This window comes from Aplidium turbinatum, chromosome 4 (assembly GCF_918807975.1).
Source record: "Aplidium turbinatum chromosome 4, kaAplTurb1.1, whole genome shotgun sequence".
Lineage (NCBI taxonomy): Eukaryota > Metazoa > Chordata > Ascidiacea > Aplousobranchia > Polyclinidae > Aplidium > Aplidium turbinatum.
Window position 1 is genome coordinate 46,343,918 of NC_137475.1, and position 23,699 is coordinate 46,367,616.

General features: G+C 37.7%; 1 non-coding gene across 1 annotated transcript; it reads right to left on the reverse strand.

Moving 5' to 3' along the window:
* Positions 1–1,383: 1,383 nt before the first annotated feature.
* On the reverse strand, positions 1,384–1,455 carry Trnaw-cca (transfer RNA tryptophan (anticodon CCA)). The gene has a single exon. It is a non-coding gene; the product is annotated as a tRNA-Trp (tRNA).
* Positions 1,456–23,699: the final 22,244 nt, after the last annotated feature.

Sequence of the window (23,699 nt, forward strand, 5' to 3'; positions counted from 1 at the left end):
AGCTCATGTTGAGAGAAATAATGTTGCAAGAAATTTTGCAAAGAATTTCAAATGTACTAATGCAACAATGTTTTGACAAAATGTTTTGAAAATATTATGAAATGAATATCTATTTTGTTTTGATCGTTTTCCGCTGTGTACTTCCTATGATGTCATATTAATTGAGCAGTATAAATGTCACACATTGATTGTTTCATCATAATGGCATAATGAGAAACAGATTACATTTGTGACACTTGTTACCTCAGAACACGACTTGCAACGAAACTGTTTGGCATTTCTGAGACGTTTCGTTGCTTCAACGTTGCATTATGATGCAATAAGTTGAATTATTCCACAAGTTTCGTGTCGACGATGAAGTTTCTTGACAACGATCTTGTCGAACTTGCAAGCCGCCATTTTGATTTCAGTTGTGGAGAATTTTGAAACTTGTTTATTGTAATTTTGATTCAGTTTAATTAGTTCAATAAAAGTCGAATGCAATAATTGATGTGAGTGTTGAGGAATTTGTTTAGAAGCATTTGTATGATGCAGTTTGCAAGTGGGAATGTTGATGCGTTTCGACGACGTACGAAACATTCACACCAACAAGCTGCCGCCATTTTGTTTTCGCCACCGCGTCTCGATTGGTTTGGTTTTAGTTGACTTTGTTGGTTTTGAATCTTTATTCTCGGACTGACAAAGCCTTCACAGGTTATTCCTGCTGGTTTCGCGAAGTTGTAGTGGCTTTTGACGCAGGGACGGTTACCGAGATTGACAAAGTGAAGTTTTCCGATTGTTATAGTCTTGTTGTCTGGGAATTATTTCATTTATTAGGTGTCGTTAAATGGAGATTAGTCCTTGGCTTTGACGTTTCTTCGTTCCAGAAGTCACACGCTAACCAAGTACCAACTAAGCTCTCGGGGCGGACAATACCGTGGTTTGTGACGTCAGCCTTTTGAAAGTGTTGTTGATGTATTGCATGACACGCATGACTGGTTCTTGAAACTTACAGACAAGTTGTTTGAAGTTACGTACTGTAATTTAATTAAAACTTGAACAATTGCACGGGAATGTTGACTTAATTGTACTTTGACTTAATCCTTGGTTTCATTTGAAAGCAATCATTCTGGAGCATGCCAACATTTATTGTCGTCGTCGGCTCCATCTCGTGTCCGAACGTTGGTTTTGTCAGATGTGGCTTTGGATGCCCAGGACACGATGGAAAAGGCGTGGGCAAAAGTGACATTATGAAATAACAACATTTATTATATATATTATATAAAGCACTTGGAAGGGGAGGTAAGATAGAATTGTGGACAAGTGATTGCTCCCCAAGCCCCATCCCATGTAGCTACGTCCCTGCCTGACATAGATTTGTATCAACATTGAAATAAAAGAACTTGACCCCGACGTGATTTGAACACGCAACCTTCTGATCTGGAGTCAGACGCGCTACCGTTGCGCCACGGAGTCATTGAATTAGGGTGAAAAATCGCAATGAATTGAAACAGTTGTTGGTAAGGCAATGTCAATGTTTTAAAGTTGTGAAGGGTCGTGTGGGTAGGCACTTTAACATTACCCACTGGTCGAAGAGGTACGCAATCATGCGTGACACGTTCATTCGCGATTCAGCTGATTTCAGTCATGTGACTCGTGACGTGATATTCTGATTTTTTTTCAAATTTGCGAATCCGTAAATTAGTTGAACTTCCCCAATGGAATGTCGTGTGTTTGCATTTTCAAGCAATAAATAGCAATACCAGCGGCGACAACACTGGCCATCATGAAGAATTTTGTTATTTGCCAGGTGGCAGCACATGTAAACTTAACTTTTCAGTGCTTTTTCAACCCTGATGGACTTTTCCTTTGATTTATCACCGAAAATTAATTTTCAAAACTGGAATCTCAGAACGGCTACCCAATCATTTGCTATTCTGTTTTTTTTTTAATATGCGAATCCATAAATTAGTTGAACTTCCTCAAGATCTTGCGCAAAGCATTCTGCTTTTTGTATGATTTGTATTTGTATAATGCAGTTTGCAAGTGTGAATATTGATGCGTTTCGACGACGTACGAAACAATTCACATCATCAAGCTGCCGCCATTTCGTTTTCGCCACAGCTCCTGAGGTTTGTGACGTCAGCCTTGTAAAGTTTTGTTGATATTAAAACATTTCACGCATTAAAAATGTATCAATGATGATGCGTAACCCTTTAAACTGCCTGCATCATATTCTTGTACTGGATCTTGCGTACCTCATGAGCCGATGTCGTTATTACGCGGGAGATGAAGACTTGTTCGAGCATCAGCAGCCAGCATCAATGGATCAGTTTCTTTCTATCGCGGTAGCATCCATACCACGTGATCTTGTTGCTTCGGCATTTATCACGCATTTCCAGGTCACCACTACATGATGTCATTCATTGTTATCTTTGCATTCGTAACTGCAATCGTTTCTAACAAAGTATCAACTCCTATCCCTCTTTACGCAAGCTACAAACTGATCTCAACTTTAATCAACGTTCCCTTAGTTGCTCTGTGGCTTTCTGTGCAGTGATTTCAATGTATGTTCACCAACCCTTGCACTCTTCCAATGAATGCAACTATTCATTCTCTCTTGATTTTATTCTCTCCCTATTGTTTTTGATTGATGGTTAGTTGCAAGTTTCAAGAAATTGTCTAATCCAATTAACAGTTATTTACTCAGTTGTTAAACCTGTTGTTGAATAAAAATCTCTAACTGATTGCGCAACAATCCTGCGTCAATGCGACAGCAATTTGGCTTTTGAAATTTATCTTGAAAAGTTATAAAAAATATTCATTTTTTTAACTTAATTACTTGTTTAATAACTTTAAAAAGTTATAAAGTTTTGTCAAAAATAAAATGAACTGCATATTCACACATTAACATTGTCTGCTTTGTAAAGCGCTGAGGTGCAACGCATTCTGCGATTGACAAAGCGCCATACAAAAACAAACATTGTTATTATTAAAATATAAGTTTTAATCACATTCTTAGTGATTACTCATTAATTTTTTTCTAAAATATTTGATGGAACCTTAAGTCATATCCTACATTGTTGAGTCAAAGTACATGCAAAGTTGTAACAAAACAATTTCCAGAAAACCTCACAAAGGAGAGACTTGGCGCTTCATTGCGTCCAACACTCGGCGAGAGGAACTAACATAATGATGAAGATGAAAGTTTTGTCAAAAATAATATGAACTGCATGTTTACACACTAAATTATAATTTTGATACTTTCTGTTTAAACTGCAAACGTTTTCACAAAAATGATAATTCCTATCCCTCTTTACCCGAACTATGAGAAAACTTAAAGAATTCAGAACTCAGAACGGCTACTCAATCATTTGTTATTCTGATTTTTTTTCAAATATGCGAATCCGTAAATTAGTTGAACTTCCCCAATGGAATGTCGTGTGTTTGCATTTTCAAGAAATAAGTTACCAGCGGCGACAACACTGGCCATCATGAAGAATTTTGTTATTTGCCAGGTGGCAGCATATGTAAACTTAACTTTTCAGTGCTTTTTCAACCCTGATGGACTTTTCCTTTGATTTATCACCGAAAATTAATTTTCAAAACTGGAATCTCAGAACGGCTACCCAATCATTTGCTATTCTGTTTTTTTTTAATATGCGAATCCATAAATTAGTTGAACTTCCTCAAGATTTTGCGCAAAGCATTCTGCTTTTTGTATGATTTGTATTTGTATAATGCAGTTTGCAAGTGGGAATATTGATGCGTTTCGACGACGTCCATAATATTCACACCAACATGTTGCCGCCATTTTGTTTTTGCCACTGCTCCTGAGGTTTGTGACGTCAGCCTTGTAAGGTTTTGAACATTTCACGCATTAAAAATGTATCAATGATGATACGTGACTCTTTTAACAACCTGCATCATATTCTTGTAGTGGATCTTCCGTACCTCATGACCCGATGTCGTTATTATATGGGAGATGAAGACTTGTTCGAGCCTCAGCAGCCAGCACCAATGGATCAGTTTCTTTCTATCGCGGTAGCACGTGATCTTGTTGCTTCGGCATTTATCACGCATATCCAGGTCACCACTACATGATGTCATTCATTGTTATCTTTGTATTATGACGTCATCATCGTTTCAACGTCATTGTTAGCTTGTTTACCTTCATTTTTGATGTTGTTTGCAAACTAAATCCATAAGTTTTTCTCAAACTGTGACGTTCACAAAGTCGACTGTTTTATCGGCTTTCTATTGATGACGTCACATTAACTTCAGAACAGAAGGCTCGGCCGGGCTAGAAAGTTTCTGAAAATTTTGCAACAAAAACTATTATTGACTGACAGACAAAAGCTGACTGGGAACACTTCTTTGGAAGGTTAACCCTGGAAGCTTCACGTACTTGCAGAGGCTTTGAACCACCGATGTAGGTGAAGTCTTTGATGTCGCCCAAGTTTGAAGTTTTGCAACTCAATGACCTGCACCAGTGGTTCAAAGTCTTTGAAAATATTTCAACCTACCAGGATTTGACATCAAAGATGTTACCACTCAAGATGAAGTTACTTCAATAAATCACTTGGTTTGGTGTTTCCGTTCATATTTTGTTGCTGAGTGGCAGGTAGCTTGTAAGGCTGTTTAAAACACAAACATTTCGTTTCAAAGCAAAAGTCCTTGTCTTAATTTCGTTTCGAAATAATGTCTGAGTGATGAATTTCGTTTCCATTCATTTTGAAACCCAAGCCATTTTGTTACGTTTTGCGTTTAAAAACTTGTACTTCAAAGTGAATTCGCGTTATGTTTTCAAAGGTTTGATAATAGTTATCGCACCTTGTAAGCTTAAATTTACTCACTTTGTGAAGCGATGACTATTATCAAACCTTTGAAAAGCATAATGCGAATTCACTTTGAAGTACAAGTTTTTGAACGCAAAACGTAACAAAATGGCTTGGGTTTCTAAGCGTTTACTTTCCATACATTGTCATGAAATAAACATTCCCCAACTTAGTTGTTGAGGTAGCTGAAGAACTCCATTGTTTGCCTCCCCTGCTCCTCAACTCAACTTTCTATATTGTTAAAAATATCGGTAAAAGTTGGAACAGTTTTAATCACTCTGATAATCCGGTGACAAAGCAGCATTATTGAAACATTATGCAAAATTCCACAACAGTGAAATAAAAAAGAAACCAGCTCTGGCAGACTGCTTTGTTGTTACTTTCGCCGAACAACCCAGCAAACAATATTTAGACGTCGCTGAAGATAAATGGCTACATAAAATTAAAGCCACCATTAACATACAAAAATTGATTCGACCAACCACTTAGTCTGCTTTGTTACTCCCATGCCATCAGCAACCTCCGACCCCTGTAGTGTAGATTATTCAACCATGCCCATCCACAAGTTATTCTTTTTGGCGTTATATCAATGTAAACTTATGGCAGTGGACTGTAATCTAAATTGCGTTTTTCTTTGTATTCGTCTGGTTGAACGATTGTAACTTACTTGATGGATGATAATGTTCATGTGTTCTTGAATTTTGTACCAGTATAGTGTTGAAAATTGTGGCAGAACACCAGTTTAAAATTTAGGCTTGCAGGTTTTGATTTTAATTTTATGTAACCATCTATTTAGAATAGAATTTTATGCATGTTGATAATATCGGAGTTTGCATTATTTGTTCGTTTTACGTATTTTCAAATTTTCTTTTTTACATGTGCTAGCTGAAGATGCTATTACTATAGCGAAATCGATTCTTATTTGATAAATAACACTAAGAGGTTAGATTGTTGTGCAAATGCCAGCATTTGATGAATGCAAAATAGCAGTACCATCGCTTAGATTAAAAAGAGCTTTCTACAAATAGTTGAAGATCTCAAAAATGTCCTTCATTATTTTTGTTAGGTCATTACGAAAATACTTTTCACTTTAGAGAACTTACAGCGCCACTCAAGGCTAGTTGATATTGATGGTGGTAATGACTGGATAAATACTTCCACTACAATAATGCAACTGATTGTTTCATAATTATCATTTATTTGGAAGAACTTAAAAAATCGGAAAGAGCGCTTTTGAAGTAAATGTCATGGAAATATCACTAAACAAATACACAGTGTACATACACACATTGTCCCATAGTACAAATGCTCATTGAAACGACATCAAACTACAAGCGGTCAGAGCTATATGGCGAAATGCACTACTGTAGATGAGGTGTTTGATTATTTGTGGAAATACAAAAGTTTTTTTGAAATATTTCATTGAAATGTGTCTGGCTCTTCGTTCATGATGCACGGATGAAAAAGATTTCAATCGAACGATTCAACAGAATCAAATTTTCTTGTTCGTTGCAGCGATGTTCGAGGAAGAATCAACTTTCAGTTAGTTGAGAAACATTATAACTTTCTCTATTCATCGTAGATGAAACTTCCTCTGAGATGGATTTGTTTTCAAGTTGTCACAAAACTCAACTATTGTTGACAATGCTTCAGTCTGTCTCCTCATGCTTGGCCGCGTTATGCTTCTTCAAGGAGCTCTTCTGCGAGTAGACTTTGTTACATCCTTCAACCTGTAACATAGAAACAACGTCAGATACGATCAGATTGATGTTTGCTGGTTCCAGGCAATCTCAGAACTGTCTGCTTCATTCAAAATTGATTGAAATATTCATATTCATAACAGAATGCAACTCTACAAAAATGATCGTAGATAATTTTGTCAAAAACTAAAACCAGTTTCATTATCGTGAAACGTTCAATGTAAATTTCATATCTTTCAATTTTGACAAACTTAGAAATGTTGCAATTTTTTATAACTTTATTTCATGGTGTAATTTTCGTTTCCTTCAATTGAGTTTTGTGCATTAGCAACAACAATGTAGTTTGAGGTTCTTACCGGGCAGGGAAACTGCTTCCCTTCGTGCGTCTGCTGGTGCTTTATCCTGTCGGAGCTGTTCGAGAAGCGTTTGTTGCAGACACCGCATGGAAATCGCTTTTCATCTGCAAAAGACAAAACGTTAACGATAAATTTGTTTGATTAGAAATGGACAGAGGTAGTCCAATTTTTATTTTGTGGACGTCTGAGCCTTCTATACTGAAAGTAAAATCATACCAAAAATGAATTAAACATTTTGCAATATTTTTATACCACGTCATAATTACCTGTGTGGTATCGCTCGTGTACGACAAGTCCCTCCGATCTTGGAAACCTTTTGCTGCATTGTCTGCATCTAAATGGCTTTTCCCCGGTGTGGACACGAACGTGGTTGACCAATCTATATTGAGCCATGAAGATCTTCTTGCAATCACCCTACATGCATGGTGCTCTTTCTGATTGAGTGTTGCCTTTTGATTTTCGTTTCTTTTTCAGATGATCTTCAGTCACGTGATTTATATACAATTGAAAATCTTAAATAGTGTAGCGCATCTTTCATCATTGAACACCCATTGGCAAGTATATGGGGCGCGTGGGGGATAATCAGTGTTGCGATGTTGGTGCCGTTTCTTCCATTGGCGTACAGAGCTGTGATTGTTTTGTTGGTTGGATACCATCGTCGTCACTGGGACGTCATCTAGTGTTGGGTGCACTTGCATCATCTGTTGGTCTTCTAGTACTTGCGATTGGTTTTGTCCACATTGTGGTGCTTGTTGTGGCGACTGTGACATATTATTGAATTGATGCTGCATGGGTGGGTGTTGTCCATATTGCGGTGCTTGTTGTGGTGATTGTGTCATATTGTTGAACTGATGTTGCATGGTTGCGTGTTGTCCATATTGTGGTGACAGTGTTATATTGTTGAACTGATGCTGCATGGGTGGGTGTTGTCCATATTGTGGTGAATGTGTCATACTGTTGAACTGATGTTGCATGGGTGGGTGTTGTCCATATTGTTGTGCTTTTTGTGGTGACAGTGTCATATTGTTGAACTGATGCTGCATGAGTGGGTGTTGTCCATATTGTTGTGCTTGTTGTGGTGACTGTGTCATATTATTGAACTGATGCTGCATGGGTGGGTGTTGTCCATATTGTGGTGACTGTGTCATACTGTTGAACTGATGCTGCATGGGTGGGTGTTGTCCATATTGTTGTGCTTCTAGTCGTGACTGTATCATATTATTGAACTGATGTTGCATGGGTGGATGTTGTCCATGTTGTTGTGCTTGTTGTGGTGACTGTGTCATATTGTTGAACTGATGTTGCATGGGTGGATGTTGTTCATGTTGTGGTGATTGTGTAATATTGTTGAACTGATGCTGCATGGGTGGATGTTGTTCATTATACGGTTCATGTTGTGGTGATTGTGTCATATTGTTGAACTGATGCTGCATGGGTGGGTGTTGTGCATGTTGTGGTGCTTGTTGTGGTGACTATGTCATATTGTTGAACTGATGCTGGGGGTGTTGTCCATATTGCGGTGCTTGTTGTGACGATGAATACTGTTCGTGTGATGATATTGACATGGGTGGGTGTTCATATTGCGGTTCTTGGTACTGATGATGTTGTTGTTGAAAATAATTTCTATAACTATCCATTTTCTTAAGTTACAAAACAGTCTGAAAAATATGTAAAATTGTTTTAGGAATCACGAATCGAAGCAGATAAGTTGCTTAGTTCTTTCGTGCAATTTGCTCGATGCAGCAAGCAGAGATAAAGACATTTTAACGTACCACAAAAAGTTAGCTACGTTGCAATACAACAATGAAAAACTTTCACTGCAGACATTTTTAGAGCATTACTGCCTCCAACCATCGACAAAACGAAGGAATCTTGCTTTGGATGAAGCGGAAACGTAGCTCCCGCAAGGTATTTTAATCATCATGAGACGAAGTTTATTGAAGTAAAATTTGAAAAAAAACGTTGCAAATGTGAAAGTCCTGTTAAGAATAAAATGGGCTTAAGCATCACACTACAATTGCACAGTTTCACCTCAAGTTCATGAATAACTTCCGACAAATATTCTGTTGGAAAAGTTGACTTTCAATAAACGTTAGAGTATGTCCGAAATTGCACTCTTGGTGAATTTCCTGAACATTTTGCAAAAACTTTAAATTGATTTACTGACCTTGCTGACGAATTAAAAAACAACATTTTAACAAAAGAAAAAAGTAAATTTGCAGATCAAAATATGAATAGGCGTATGTTCTCACATACTTTCTTTGTGAACTGCAATCGTTTCCAACAAAGTATCAATTCCTATCCATCTTTACGCAAGCTACAAACTGATCTCAACTTGCATCAACGTTCCCTTAGTTGCTCTGTGGCTTTCTGTGCAGTGACGTCAACATGTGGTTGTGTACTCACACCAACCCATGCACTCTTCCAGTGAATGCAACTATTCATTGTTTCTTGATTTTATTCATTCCCTGTTGTTTTTAATTGATAGTTAGTTGCAAGTTTCAAGAAATTATCTAATCCATTTCACAGTTATTTACTCAGTTGTTGAATCTGTTGTTGAATAACAATCTCTAATTGATTGCACAACAATTCTGCGTCAATGCGACAGCAATTTGGCTTTTGAAATTTATTTTGAAAAGTTATAAAAAAATATTCATTTGTTTAACCTAATTGCTTGTTTAAGAATTTTGAAAGTTATAAAGTTTTGTCAAAAACAAAATGAACTGCATATTCACACATTAACATTGTCTGCTTTGTAAAGCGCTGAGGTGCAACGCATTCTGCGATTGACAAAGCGCTATACAAAAACAAACATTGTTATTATTAAAATATAAGTTTTAATGACATTCTTAGTGATTACTCATTAATTTTTTTCTAAAATCTTTTGATGGAACCTTAAGTCTTATCCTACATTGTTGAGTCAAAGTACATTCAAAGTTGTAACAAAACAATTTCCAGAAAACCTCACAAGGGAGAGACTTGGCGCTTCATTGCCTCCAACACTCGACGAGAGGAACGAACATAATGATGAAGATGAAAGTTTTGTCAAAAATAATATGAACTGTATGTTCACACACTAAAATATAATTTTGATACTTTCTGTTTAAACTGCAAACGTTTTCACAAAAAGGATAATTCTTACTCCTCTGTACCCAAACTACAAACTGATCTCAACTTGAAACAAAGTTTCCTCAGTTGCTCTGTGGCTTTCTGTGCAGTGACGTCAACATGTGGTTCACCAACCCTTGCACTCTCCCAGTGATTGCAACTATTCATTCTCTCTTGATTTTATTCACTCCCTGTTGTTTTTGATTGATGGTTAGTTGCGAGTTTCAAGAAATTATCTAATCACAGTTATTTACTCAGTTGCTAGCTTTTATGGTAGTATGTCAAATGCCTTGTTTTTGAAGATTGTTAATTTGAAACAGTTGTCAATATTTCTTAAACAAAACGACAAGTTCATCAGTTATACGCACTATATTTACCACCACTCGAACAAACTATATAGTCATGCGGTTGCCAAATTTGACATAATTTATTTTACAAAACTTTTTCTACAAAAATTAAGCACTCGAAATTAATGTTTTGATAATATTTTCCCATTTTGCAAACAGTTGTCAATATTTCATTAAAAAATTAATCTAATTGCAACAATATGCAATATGCACCATATTTACAACCACCTGTTAGTGGTAACCACAAATAGACAACGCAGAACAAACAATATGAACTGTTGTAAAATTTAATTGAACTTTTTATTTGAGTTACCTTTTAATTTTGTTTTGCTTCGTTTCTTTGTGAACAAAGAGGATTATGATGACATCATTGATTGTAAGTCGATTGTGAGCAAATCAACCATCAAGCATTTAACATCATTGTATCTATGACCATTCACAAGATCATGATATTGAATGAATTATAAAATCTGTTTTGAATGAGGATAAAGTCATAAAGGTCTCATCAACAGTCCTGCAAATTGCTTGGTTGTCTTGTTATATAGTTTTTATGACAATCAATCTACGCTTTGTTTTAGTTTTGAAATCGATTTGGACATTTAAAATTTGAAATCGAAAGACGCTTTGATGTCGATTGGGACATCCTGGCCTTGGCTTTTGCAACTGACGACAAATATCCACTTTGGTCTCATCAATCAAGTTGGAAAAGCTCATAATATTCTTGTCAATTCTAACTATTGATTGCACACATGAATCTTCATTGTTACTTTGCAAGTCAATGTTATACACCGCATATTGTGACCAATACTAATCTTCCTCAATAAAATTGTACCTACAGCTACAATATCAAAGTAAGCACCAATATAAACCTAGAAATATCGAAAGTCAAATACCAATATAAATCGAAAATTAAAAGTTGTCTGGTCTTGTATGAAACAATTTTATAATCATGAATTTCACTCCTTTCCTTCACTTAGTAGGCTATTGCTTTTGTCTGCTCACTCACCGACAAGTTGGTCGTGTCTTACAAACTTTCACGTCACAATTGATTTGGAAACTTTTGCAGATTTTAACTTTTGTCACCTCAAAACTCGGCATGTGTCAAGCGCTTGAATTGTTCGTTGTCACATCATTGTGACGTCTGGACAACGCAACAGTTGTGCAAACATTATGTGCCAGCAGATGCTCTCACCTCACCATTATCATGAAGCAATAGCATTGCGCGCTCGGCTGGCTCAGTTGGAGCACTTGTGCAGACAGGTGGCCACGAGCTAACTTACAACTTTCTCACAGCGATTCCATTCAATTCGTGATTCCTTCGCTTTTGTCTGTAATATTCTGATGTCATAATTGCAATCTATTCTCCATTAAAATTCTTCCAGTTTTCCGTTTTTTATTGCACTGAAGTTCTTTGTTGTCTATTGGGTTATTGCTTCTACTTTTGTCAAACCTGCTATTGTCATGTTGAACAACTAATTTTGTGAATGTCGGAAATTTATTAATTTTCCAGAACATTGTTGATTATTGTCCAACTAACCGGCCCTGGCTATCATGCGATTGATGCAGGTTTGAGGGGTGGGGTGGCCACGCTCCATGTCACTACGCCACTTACTCAAGTCAAGGGAAAAAAATGTCTAAGGTTTTTTTTTTGAATTTTAAAACTTTCCAAGCTTCAATATTTTGAAAGGGGAAAGGGGGCTTTTTGGAAATTTCTATGAATTGAACAAAATCATACAAAATAGTTAGTTACGAAATTACCTCATCAAACCATTGTAATTCCTTGCAATGAAGAGGATTGTGATGATATTTAGCTTGATCTCGATAGTTTTGTTGCTCGAAAGGTGATTGGCCAAGAACATTGTTGTAGAGAAGACTTCACCAGTCACGTGACAAGTTATTCCAAGCTCATGTTGAGAGAAATGATGTTGGAAGAAATTTTGCAAAGAATTTCAAATGTTCTAATAATCTAATGCAGTGGTTCCCAAACTTTTTTGAGCGCAACCCAAATCTGAGTTTGGTGAACATCTCGCGACCCAACACAACGTGTATAAACAATTTCACCACTCTAGTATTTTTTGTTTTCAATCTTTGCCTGCCATAAACAAGACATCAACCAGTTGTAGAGTGGCCTACTATAGCTCGACTTGCTCAGAGACTCAGTAAAAGCACTGGCATCGTTGCCTCTTCTCGGTGCTTAAAAATACGCTATGTTTTTGTACACGTCAGATGTCTCTTTAACTTGCCATCTTTAAGGATTCGTTTGACACAATTTTACATCACAGCTACGTAGCGGGATCACTCAGCACCAGGATCGCAGATAAAAATGAACTTCAAATTAAAAAAAATAGTTCAGAAATCGTTTCTTCATAATGACGTGATGAGCGAACAGATTACTTCGATTACTTATTATAGTTTTTTATGAACAGATTACTTATTTCGAAAAATTATCCACTCAGAGCAATTTTATAATAGCTCTCAAAACATTTTTTGAAGAACCAGATTCCGGGGTGACATGGCCAATGAACTTTGATCCAGGCTCTTGCAACATACATATATATTCTTCTTTAACCTGTGATTTTGAAAACTTGCTGCCTTTTTTTTACATTTGTAAGTGTTTCATCAATGCGCCCATCAAAATAAATGGCAAATGGGGAATCAAAATCTGCATCACTGGAGCTTTGTGCTTCTCTGCGAACCTTTTTACTTTCTCGACGAATTTTATGTCGATCTATAACAGAGCTGTTATCATTTTTACTTATCACTCCAATGTCCAGTAACAATGAGCTTGCAATAAAGGCTGCTGTTCTGTCAGACACACCCGCTCTGTCGCACACTTGAGCTACAGATGAAAGACTCCGATTTCTCCTTTGGTTGCTTTTACCGAAAATATTCTCAGAGTCAGAAATTAAGCTCTTCTTCACAAGTTAATGCATCACTATCTTCACATGTTACCGATGTGTCTGTCTGTGTCACATTCAGACGATGATGAAGCCAGTTCAATCCTGCGTTCAACGTATTGATTTGGCTGTGCTGCTTGGCACTGTTTTCGTTTGCTTTTCCGCTGGTTAATTTTTCTAACTCTGATCGTTTCACAGTGGTCAATACCAAAAATAATCATTTTTCTATTCGTGCACTGGTCAATCAAGAAGTCCTGCTCCTTACAACGCACTTTTTTAGATGCAGAACATGTGCAAGATGTAAAATCTAAGCATTTACAAGCAGAAATAGCTTATTTCCTTGATTTTGAATATTTTGTAGTTTGTCTTGGTACAAAGGAGTGTCTGCTCTGAGTGGATAATTTTTCGAAATTTTCAGAAAAATGGAAATTTTCAGAAGCTGTGAGGAAGCTGAAGGAATAGTTCAAATGGCTCCAATTTTTTTTCTTAGGTTAATTAGATATATCTAAACAATATGGTATCTACCCAAACTAAAATTATTTTTGCAAAATATTTTTTTAAATTTTTGGAAAAATTGCGTTGTTGACCCCATTTTTCGATTTTTGAGCCCCATGAGGAGGCTGAAGACCATTTTTTACGAATTTCAAATTTTGTCCTGAGCGTTTTCTCACTCATTGGCACCATTTCCCCACTACCCCGAGAGAATTAAAAAAAAAGTTCAAAAAGCGAGCCACCCAGCCACCCTAGCCCACACCCGCCTCATCGACAGCCCAATCAACGACGCATTGCGAACTGTGACTGGATGCCTGCGCCCAACTCCAACAGAGTATTTACCAATCCTCGCAGGCATCCAACCTGCTGAGCTTCGCCGAAAGGGAGCCCTTATACACCTGGCTCGCCGGGCGGAGGATCCTAACCACTTGCTTCATGCAAAACTCAACATCCCACCTCAGGAATCTCCCCGGCAATTAAAGTCAAGACACCCCTTTGTGCCAGCTGCTGTTGAATTACTACATCCATTCAGTGATCATGCCATCAGCGCAGCACACTTCATGGAAGACAATTGGAATGCAGCGTGGTGTGCCCGCACCGACACGAAACTACATCGTTTTATACCTCACCCGGTGGCGCGCCCCCCTGGTATGGACATGCCTCGGCCGACTTGGGTCAAGCTCAACAGAATCCGAACCGGAGTCGGTCGCTTCCATTCCAACATGCACAAGTGGGGTTTGGCTCCCTCACCGGCCTGCGAATGCGACGCGGAGGAACAAACTGCTGACCATATCGTTCTCGAATGTCCGATCTATAAGGCACCAAATGGAACGCATGGTATAGCAACGCTGGACGAAGCTACACTCACCTGGCTCTCCATCACCTGCCCTGAAATTTGATTTGATCGAGTCTCAAACGAAAGAAGAAGAAGAAGAATGATGATACGTAACTCTTTTAACTGCCTGCATCATATTATTGTAGTGGATCTTTTGTACCTCATGAGCCGATGTCGTTATTATGTGGGAGATGAAGACTTGTTCGAGCATCAGCAGCCAGCACCAATGGATCAGTTCTTTCTATCACGCTAGCATCCCATACCACGAGATCTTGTTGCTTTGGCCTCCACCACATGATGTCATTCATTGTTATCATTGCATTATGACGTCATCATCGTTTCAACGTCATTGTTGAATAGTTCACTTTTATGTTTGATGTTGTTTGCAAACTAAGTCCATAAGTTTTTCTCAAAGAGTAACATTCAAAAAGTCGACTGATTGATCAGCCTTCTATTGATGACGTCACATTAACTTCATAACAGGAGGCTCGGTGGGGCTGGAAAACTTCTGAAAAATGTGCAACAAAAACTGCGATTGTTTTTGAAAATATCCTTAATGACGTCATGTACAATGTCGATCGTTAGTTGAAGATGCTTTCTGACTGTGAAAATTCTTTGGAATGAAGCGATCCATCGCGTCCGTGGAGTTTAGGAGCGGATGAGGAAGATGGTGGAGTTCCTCAGCTACCTCAACAACTAAGTTGAGGAATGTTTATTTCTTGACAATGTATGGAAAGTGAACGCTTAGATTAAGAGCTTATCTACAAATATTTGAAGATCTCAAAAATTTCCTTCATTTTTTTTGTTAGGTCATTACAAAAATACTTTTCAATTTAGAGAGCTCACAGCGCCACTCAAGACTAGTTGATATTGATGGTGGTAATGACTGGATAAATACTTCCACTAAAATAATGCAACTGATTGTTTCATAATTATCATTTATTTGTAAAAATTTAAAAGATTGGAAAGAGCGCTTTTGATGTAAATGTAAAATTCATTAAACAAATAGTGTACATACACGCATTGGCCCATAGTATAAATGTTCATTGAAACGACATCAAACTACAAGCGGTCAGCATTATAAAGCGAGTTGCACTGAATGAGGTGTTTGAATATTTGTGGAAGAACAAAAGTTTTTTGAAATATTTCAAAAATTTCAAGCTCTTAGTTCCTCATGCTCGGGTGAAATAGATTTCAATCGAACGATTTAACAGAATCAAATCTTCTTGTTCGTTACAGCAATGTTCGAGAAAGATTCAACTTCCAGTTGGTTGAGAAACATTATAACTTTCTCTGTTCATCGTAGATGAAACTTCCTCTGAGATGGATTTGTTTTCAAGTTGTCGCAAGACTCAATTGTGGTTGACAATGCTTAAGTCTGTCTCCTCATGCTTGGCCGCGTTATGCTTCTTCAAGGAGCTCTTCTGCGAGTAGACTTTGTTACATCCTTCAACCTGTAACATAGAAACAACGTCAGATATGATCGGATTGATGTTTTTCTGGTTACAAATAATCTCAGAACTGTCTGCTTCATTCAATAATGAGTAAAATATTCATATTCATAACAGAATACCATTATACGAAAACGTTCGCAGATAATTTGAGAAAAACTAAAACCAGTTTCATTATCGTGAAACGTTCAATGAAAATTTCATATCTTTCAATTTTGACAAATTTAGAAATGTTGCAATTTTTAATGATTTTATTTCATGGTGTAATTTTCGTTTCCTTCAGTTGAGTTTTGTGCATTAGCAACAACAATGTAGTTTGAGGTTCTTACCGGGCAGGGGAACTGCTTCCCTTCGTGCGTCTGCTGGTGCTTTATCCTGTCAGAGCTGTTCGAGAAGCGTTTGTTGCAGAAAGTGCATGGAAATCGCTTTTCATCTGCAAAAGACAAAACGTTAACGATAAATTTGTTTGATTAGAAATGGGCAGATGTAGTCCAATTTTCATTTTGTAGCCGTCTGAGTTTTCCATACGGAAAGTAAAATCATATTAGAAATGAAACAAAACATTTTACAATTTTGATATACCACATCATAATTACCTGTGTGGTATCGCTCGTGCACGACAAGTCCCTCCGATCTTGGAAACCTTTCGTCACAGTGTCTGCAACTAAATGGCTTTTCCCCGGTGTGGACACGAACGTGGTTGACCAATCTATATTGAGCTATGAAGACCTTCTTGCAATCACCCCACATGCATGATGCCCTTTCTGATTGAGTGTTGCCCTTTGGTTTTCGTTTCTTTATCAGATGATCTTCAGTCACGTGATTTACAAAGAATTGAAAATCTTGAAATATTGCACCGCATCTTTCATCATTGAACACCCATTGGCAAGTATATGGGGCGCGTGGGGGATAATCAGTGTTGCGATGTTTGTGCCTTTTCCTCCATTGGCGTACAGAGCTGTGATTGTTTTGTTGTTCTGGCATCATCGTCATCACTGGCACGTCATCTGGTGTTGTGTGCATCTGCATCATCTGTTGGTCTTCAAGTGCTTGAGGTGGCGATGAATGCTGATCATGTGTTGATGTTGCCATGGGTGGGTGTTAATAATATTTCGATGAAATCAACGAAGAATTTTTAAGTTTTGTAGTTGACGTTCGTTTGTTGCTATAGATCGTTCATAATAACATTGCGTTAGTCTTAAGAAGTTAAGATAGAGATGGTAACTTCCTACCTCGATCAGTTGGATTTGGATTCAACAAAGTTAAGTGCGCTGCAAAGAAAAGGGTTGCCAAATGTTTATCAATTTTTAAGCCAAACTTATTAAACAGTTAGTTTAAATGTCAACAAGTGCTTGCCTGTTTCATCTCGAAAGTTATTGTGAAACTGCACAAATTTACAAAAATGTCAACCATTTCTTATTAACTCGTCTACCTGGCTGTTATAGACAATAACTTGTCAAAGCATGGTGACAATAAATTTAGGATATTTCTCCAATAAAACCACTATTTGAAAAACATTACAATACAATTGTAGACTTGTTGTCGCCGTTGATGCGTTTTAGGCACAGTGTATCATCTTACCCTCAAGCTGTCGATGCTTGCCAGGCTACATTGAGTGACTCTTACAGCATTCTCAATTCTCAACATATGCAAATCTTCTGCTCAACAAAGTTGAAAATCTCGGTAACCGACGCTGCGCCAGTGATTCAAAGTCTTTACAGCAGTGGTTCTCAACATTTCTGCCTTGGTGGATCGTCCCTCAAGGTTGCTTATGGTGACTTTTAAATTTAGAAAGCTTGTATTGTAAGTCTCCCTATCCTTTTCTAAACTTCATTCAACGCTCAACTTTTGAAGCTTATTTGTTTTTCATTTTAAGAGATTAAAAATAGTTCTTTACAAACATCAAAAGATGTCAGCCACCCGGACGGCATTAACAAAAAACTGAAGTGATTGAAAGTAAACAGTGAAACAATACTGGCCCTACCTCTGAGAAGGCGCTTTCCCGCCGCAGGTAAAGCGCTAACGAATTAGGCGACCTGTGCGCAGAAACAATTCAGCAAATGAGCCTCTGGAACACTTGGTGCCCTCGAAGCCGTCGCAGACATCTTTAAAAAAATTGATTTGAAATTTTAGTGTATTTGCGTCTCCAAACGGAGAAAATGTTTTATAAGTTTCGAAGCAACACTCCAAGAAATTGCTGAACAAGCGACACATGTATGACGATTGATGACATTGATGAAGTTATGTTATGAGTTGTATGTTAGAAGAACACAAGATCAAAAATCAGTATGCCTAATTCATGTCCTAATTTACACAATGTTTTTCAATAATTTTTTCGAAAATTTCCATTTGGAATATTTGCAATTTTAATTTCTCCCTTTTTTCATTTGAAATCATTACTATTCTTTTGTAATTTCAGTCATGGCAAAACTGCGGGTGCTAGTATATTGTTGACTAACGTTTACATTTCCGAATCAAGCTTTCAGTAATAATCTTCTGTCTCAAAAGAGGTAATTCGAATATACATAGTCTTATAAAAAATTAATTTTTTTTTGTTTGATTTCTTTTTTAGTTTAGAGACCGAACCTTGTGCGACATTTTTTGAAATTTCAAACGACTCACCAGGGCGCAGCGACACACAGGTTGAGAATCACTGTAATGCACTAATAAAGCACAACCAATTTTAAATTGTTGTAATTTATCAATCATGCTATAAATTTGGAAACTTTCACGGACCTCCTGATAACGTTTTGGGGTCCACGGAGCCCTGGTTGAGAACCAATGCTCTACAGCCTTCTCTAGAAGTGCAGTATGTAAAATTACCAGGAATAACTTGTTATGGCTTTGTCCAGTCCTAAGATAAATATTCCAAACCAAGGCAATTGCTTCTTTTACATCGATTCAACGTCTTTCAACTGCTTTACTGACTGTGGTAGATCACGTGCCTGCAAAAGTTTCATCATTTAGGGATCGATTCGTTGATTACAATATTGCTCGGTTTTCTGTCTGAACTGAATGATCCTTCAGGTCAATTACTTGATTCAAACTTGCTCATCATGCAGCTAACATCTGGAAATGTTTGAAAGTGAAAACTGGTCTGTCTGCTGTTTCATGAACAAAATAATTTCCGTATTGACCAAATGGTCAAAAAAAAATATAACTGAAATCATTATTACAATCGAATTTAATTTCTTGGATCAAGCAGCACATATAAAGTGTTTGCCTTGTCCTATCAGCACATACCGTACATCATGTCATCAAAAACACAATTCATCGTCAGTGATAATTGTGACTTGATCTTCGCCGCAATCCTGCGCTGTTTTAAATTTGTGGCTATTTCATTGTTAGCTCTGGACCTAGGTTAACAATTTAGATTAAGTTGACACGAGGGCAAGGAATCCAATCTTCTTGTCAACCTTCTAGCATGACATCACGTGACTTGCTACGACACAGCGACTTGCTTCTCACAAGCGTCGAACCAATGACCTTCCGAACGTTTTGCAAGCGCAATCATCACTCGGCTACATGACTTTGTGGACGGATTATGTTGTAATCAATCATTACGTCACTACGCATGCAACTGCGCACTATTCTAGAATCTATCCAAAGCCAATCAGATTTCATCAGTGGAATAAACGTAGCAAGGACGCAAATGAAGCGATCCATCGCGTCCGTGGCGTTGAGGAGCAGGGGAGACAGGTGTGGAAACTAAACGCTTACATTAAAAAGAGCTTATCTACAAATAGTAGAAGATCTCAAACATTCCCTGCATTATTTTTGTTAATTGCTCAGTACTGCGATGCTGATAATGACTGGGTAAACACTTCCATTACAATAATGCAACTAATCGTTTCATAATTTTCATTTATTTGTAAGAACTTAAAAACTTGGAAAGAGCGATTTTGATGTAAATGAAATGAAAAAATCATTACACAAATACACAGTGTACATACACACATTGGCCCATAGTACAAATGTTCATTGAAACGACATCAAGCTACAAGCGGTCAGCGCAATATAGCGAGTTGCACTGGATGAGGTATTTGAATATTTGTGGAAATACAAAAGTTTTTTGAAATATGTCATTGAAATGTGTCTGGCTCTTAGTTCCTGACGCAGGGGTGAAAAAGATTTCAATCGAACGATTCAACAGAATCAAATCTTCTTGTTCGTTACAGCGATGTTCGAGGAAGATTCAACTTTCAGTTGGTTGGGAAACATTTTAAATTTCTCTGTTCATCGCAGGCGAAACTTCCACTGAGATGAATTTGTTTTCAAGTTGTCGTAAGACTCAATTGTTGTTGACAATGCTTCAGTCTGTCTCCTCATGCTTGGCCGCGTTATGCTTCTTCAAGGAGCTCTTCTGCGAGTACACTTTGTTACATCCTTCAACCTGTAACATAGAAACAACGTCAGATACGATCGGATTGATGTTTGCTGGTTCCAGGCAATCTCAGAACTGTCTGCTTCATTCAAAATTGATTGAAATATTTATATTCACAACAGAATACAATTCTACAAAAAACGTTCGTAGATAATTTTGTCAAAAACTAAAACCAGTTTCATTATCGTGAAACGTTCAATGTTTAATAAATTCCCTAGTTTTCAATTTTGAGAAATTTAGAAATGTTGTAATTATTTATAATTTTATTTCATGGTTTAATTTTCGTTTCCTTCAGTTGAGTTTTGTGCATTAGCAACAACAATGTAGTTTGAGGTTCTTACCGGGCAGGGGAATTGTTTCCCTTCGTGCGTCTGCTGGTGCTTTATCCTGTCGGAGCTGTTCGAGAAGCGTTTGTTGCAGACAGAGCATAGAAATCGCTTGTCATCTGAAAATGACAAACTTTAACAATAAATTTGTTTGATTAGAAATAGACAGAGGCAGTCCAATTTTTATTTTGTGGACGTCTGAGCCTTCCATACTGAAAGTAAACTCATATCAGAAATGAAACAAAACATTTTACAATTTTGATATACCACATCATAATTACCTGTGTGGTATCGCTCGTGCACGACAAGTCCTTCCGATCTTGGAAACCTTTCGTCGCAGTGTCTGCATCTAAATGGCCTTTCCCCGGTGTGGACACGAACGTGGTTGACCAATCTATATTGAGCCAAGAAGAACTTCTTGCAATCACCCCACATACATGATGCCCTTTCTGATTGAGTGTTGCCCTTTGGTTTTCGTTTCTTTTTCAGATGAGCTTCATTCACGTGATTTATGAAGAATTGAAAATCTTCAAACATTATACCGCATCGTGTTCTTGGTCCATCGATACTATCATCTACCCCCCATTGGCAAGTATAAGGGGCGCGTGGGGGATAATCAGTGTTGCAATGTTTGTGCTTTTTCTTCCAATGGCGTACAGAGCTGCGATTGTTTTGTTGGTTGGGTACCATGGTCATCACTGGGACGTCATCAGGTGTTGGTACCACATGCACCATCAGCTGGTCTTCTAATAGTTGTGGTGGCGATGAATGCTGATGAACAGAGTAGTGATTGTTTTGTTGGTTTGGTCCCACATGCACCATCAGCTGGTCTTCTAATAGTTGTGGTAGCGATGAATGCTGATGAACAGAGTAGTGATTGTTTTGTTGGCTGGGTCCCACATGCACCATCTGTTGATCTTCTAGTACTTGTGGTGGCGATGAATGCTGATGAACAGAGTAGTAATTGTTTTGTTGGTTGGGTCCCACATGCACCATCTGTTTGTCTTCTAGTACTTGTGGTGGCGATGAATGCTGATAAACAGAGTAGTGATTGTTTTGTTGGTTGGGTCCCACATGCACCATCTGTTGGTCTTCTAGTACTTGTGGTGGCGATGAATGCTGATGAACAGAGTAGTGATTGTTTTGTTGGTTTGGTCCCACATGCACCATATGCTGGTCTTCTAGTACTTGTGGTGGCGATGAATGCTGATGAACAGAGTAGTGATTGTTTTGTTGGTTGGGTCCCACATGCACCATCTGTTGGTCTTGTAGTACTTGTGGTGGCGATAAACGCTGATGAACAGAGCTGTGAATGTTTTGTTGGTTGGGTCCCACATGCACCATCTGTTGGTCTTCTAGTACTTGTGGTGGCGATGAATGCTGATGAACAGAGCTGTGATTTTTTTGTTGGTTGGGTCCCACATTCATCATTTGCTGGTCTTCTAGTACTTGTGGTGGCGATGAATGCTGATAAACAGAGCTGTGATTGTTTTGTTGGTTGGGTTCCACATGCACCATCTGTTGGTCTTCTAGTACTTGTGGTGGCGATGAATGCTGATGAACAGAGCTGTGATTGTTTTGTTGGTTGGGTCCTACTTGCACCATCTGTTGGTCTTCTAGTACTTGTGGTGGCGATAAATGCTGATGAACAGAGCTGTGATTGTTTTGTTGGTTGGGTACCATCGTCATCACTGGGACGTCATCAGGTTTTGGTTGCACTTGCAACATCTGTTGGTCTTCTAGTACTTGCAGTTGGTTTTGTCTATATTGAGGTGCTTGTTGTAGTGATTCTGGCATATTGTTGTATTTATGATGATACTGGACTGGATACTTAATTGGAAAATGCTGAACCCATCCTTGGTCTTCTGCGGGCTGATATGTTTCGTTGGTCATAGTTTGGACTTGTGGGCAGCTAATGGAGTTGGTTGGGTAATTAAACTGGTCCCACTCAGTTGAGACACAATTTTGTCCTTCATCATAATAGCTTAATTCATTCTGACAGTAATTTCCAAAACTATCCATTGTTACAAAATTATCTGAAAAATATGTAAAGTTGATTTAGGAATCACTAATAAAAGAGATAAGTTGCTTAGTTTTTGTGCAAATCTAAGGCAGTGCGCGATACAGCAAGCCGAGCTGAAGACATTACAAGGTACCACAAAATGTTAGCAACGTTCAACACAACAATTAAAAACTTTCACTGCAGACATTTTTTGAGCTTTACTGATATCAACAGTTCAAGAACCGAAGGAATCTAGTTATGGATGCAGCGGTAACGTGGCGTCCGCAAGGTATTTTAATCATCATGAGACGAAGTTTTTTAAACTGAATTTGAAAAAACATCACAAACGTGAATGTCCTGCTAAGAATGAAATGGGCTTGACCACCACACTACAATTGTAAAGTTCCACTTCAAACAAATATTCAGCTTTGTTTTGGAAAGTTGAATTTCAATAAACGTCGGAGTATGTCCCAAATTGCAGTCTTGGTGTATTTCCTGAATTCAACAAATGTAATTTTCTCATTTTGCCAAAACGTTGAATTTATTTACCGACGTCGCTGACGAATCAAAAAACAAGATTTTAACAAAAAAGTAAATTTTCAGATAAAAATATGAATAGCCGAATATTCTTATATAGTTTCTTTGTGAACTACAATCGTTTCAAACAAAGTATCAATTCCTATCCCTTTGTACGCAAACTACAAACTGATCTCAACTTGAAACAACGTTCCCTCAGTTGCTCTGTGGCTTTCTATGCAGTGACGTCAACATGTGGTTGTGTACTTACACCAACCATGGCACTCTCCCAGTGATTGTAACTATTCATTCTCTATGGTTACTTTAATTATTTGTTCTCTCTTGATTTTATTAACTCCCTGTTGTTTTTAATTGATGGTTAGTTGCAGGAAATTATCTAATCTATTTCACAGTTATTTACTGAGTTGCTGAATCTGTTGTTGAATAACAGTCTCTAATTGATTGCAC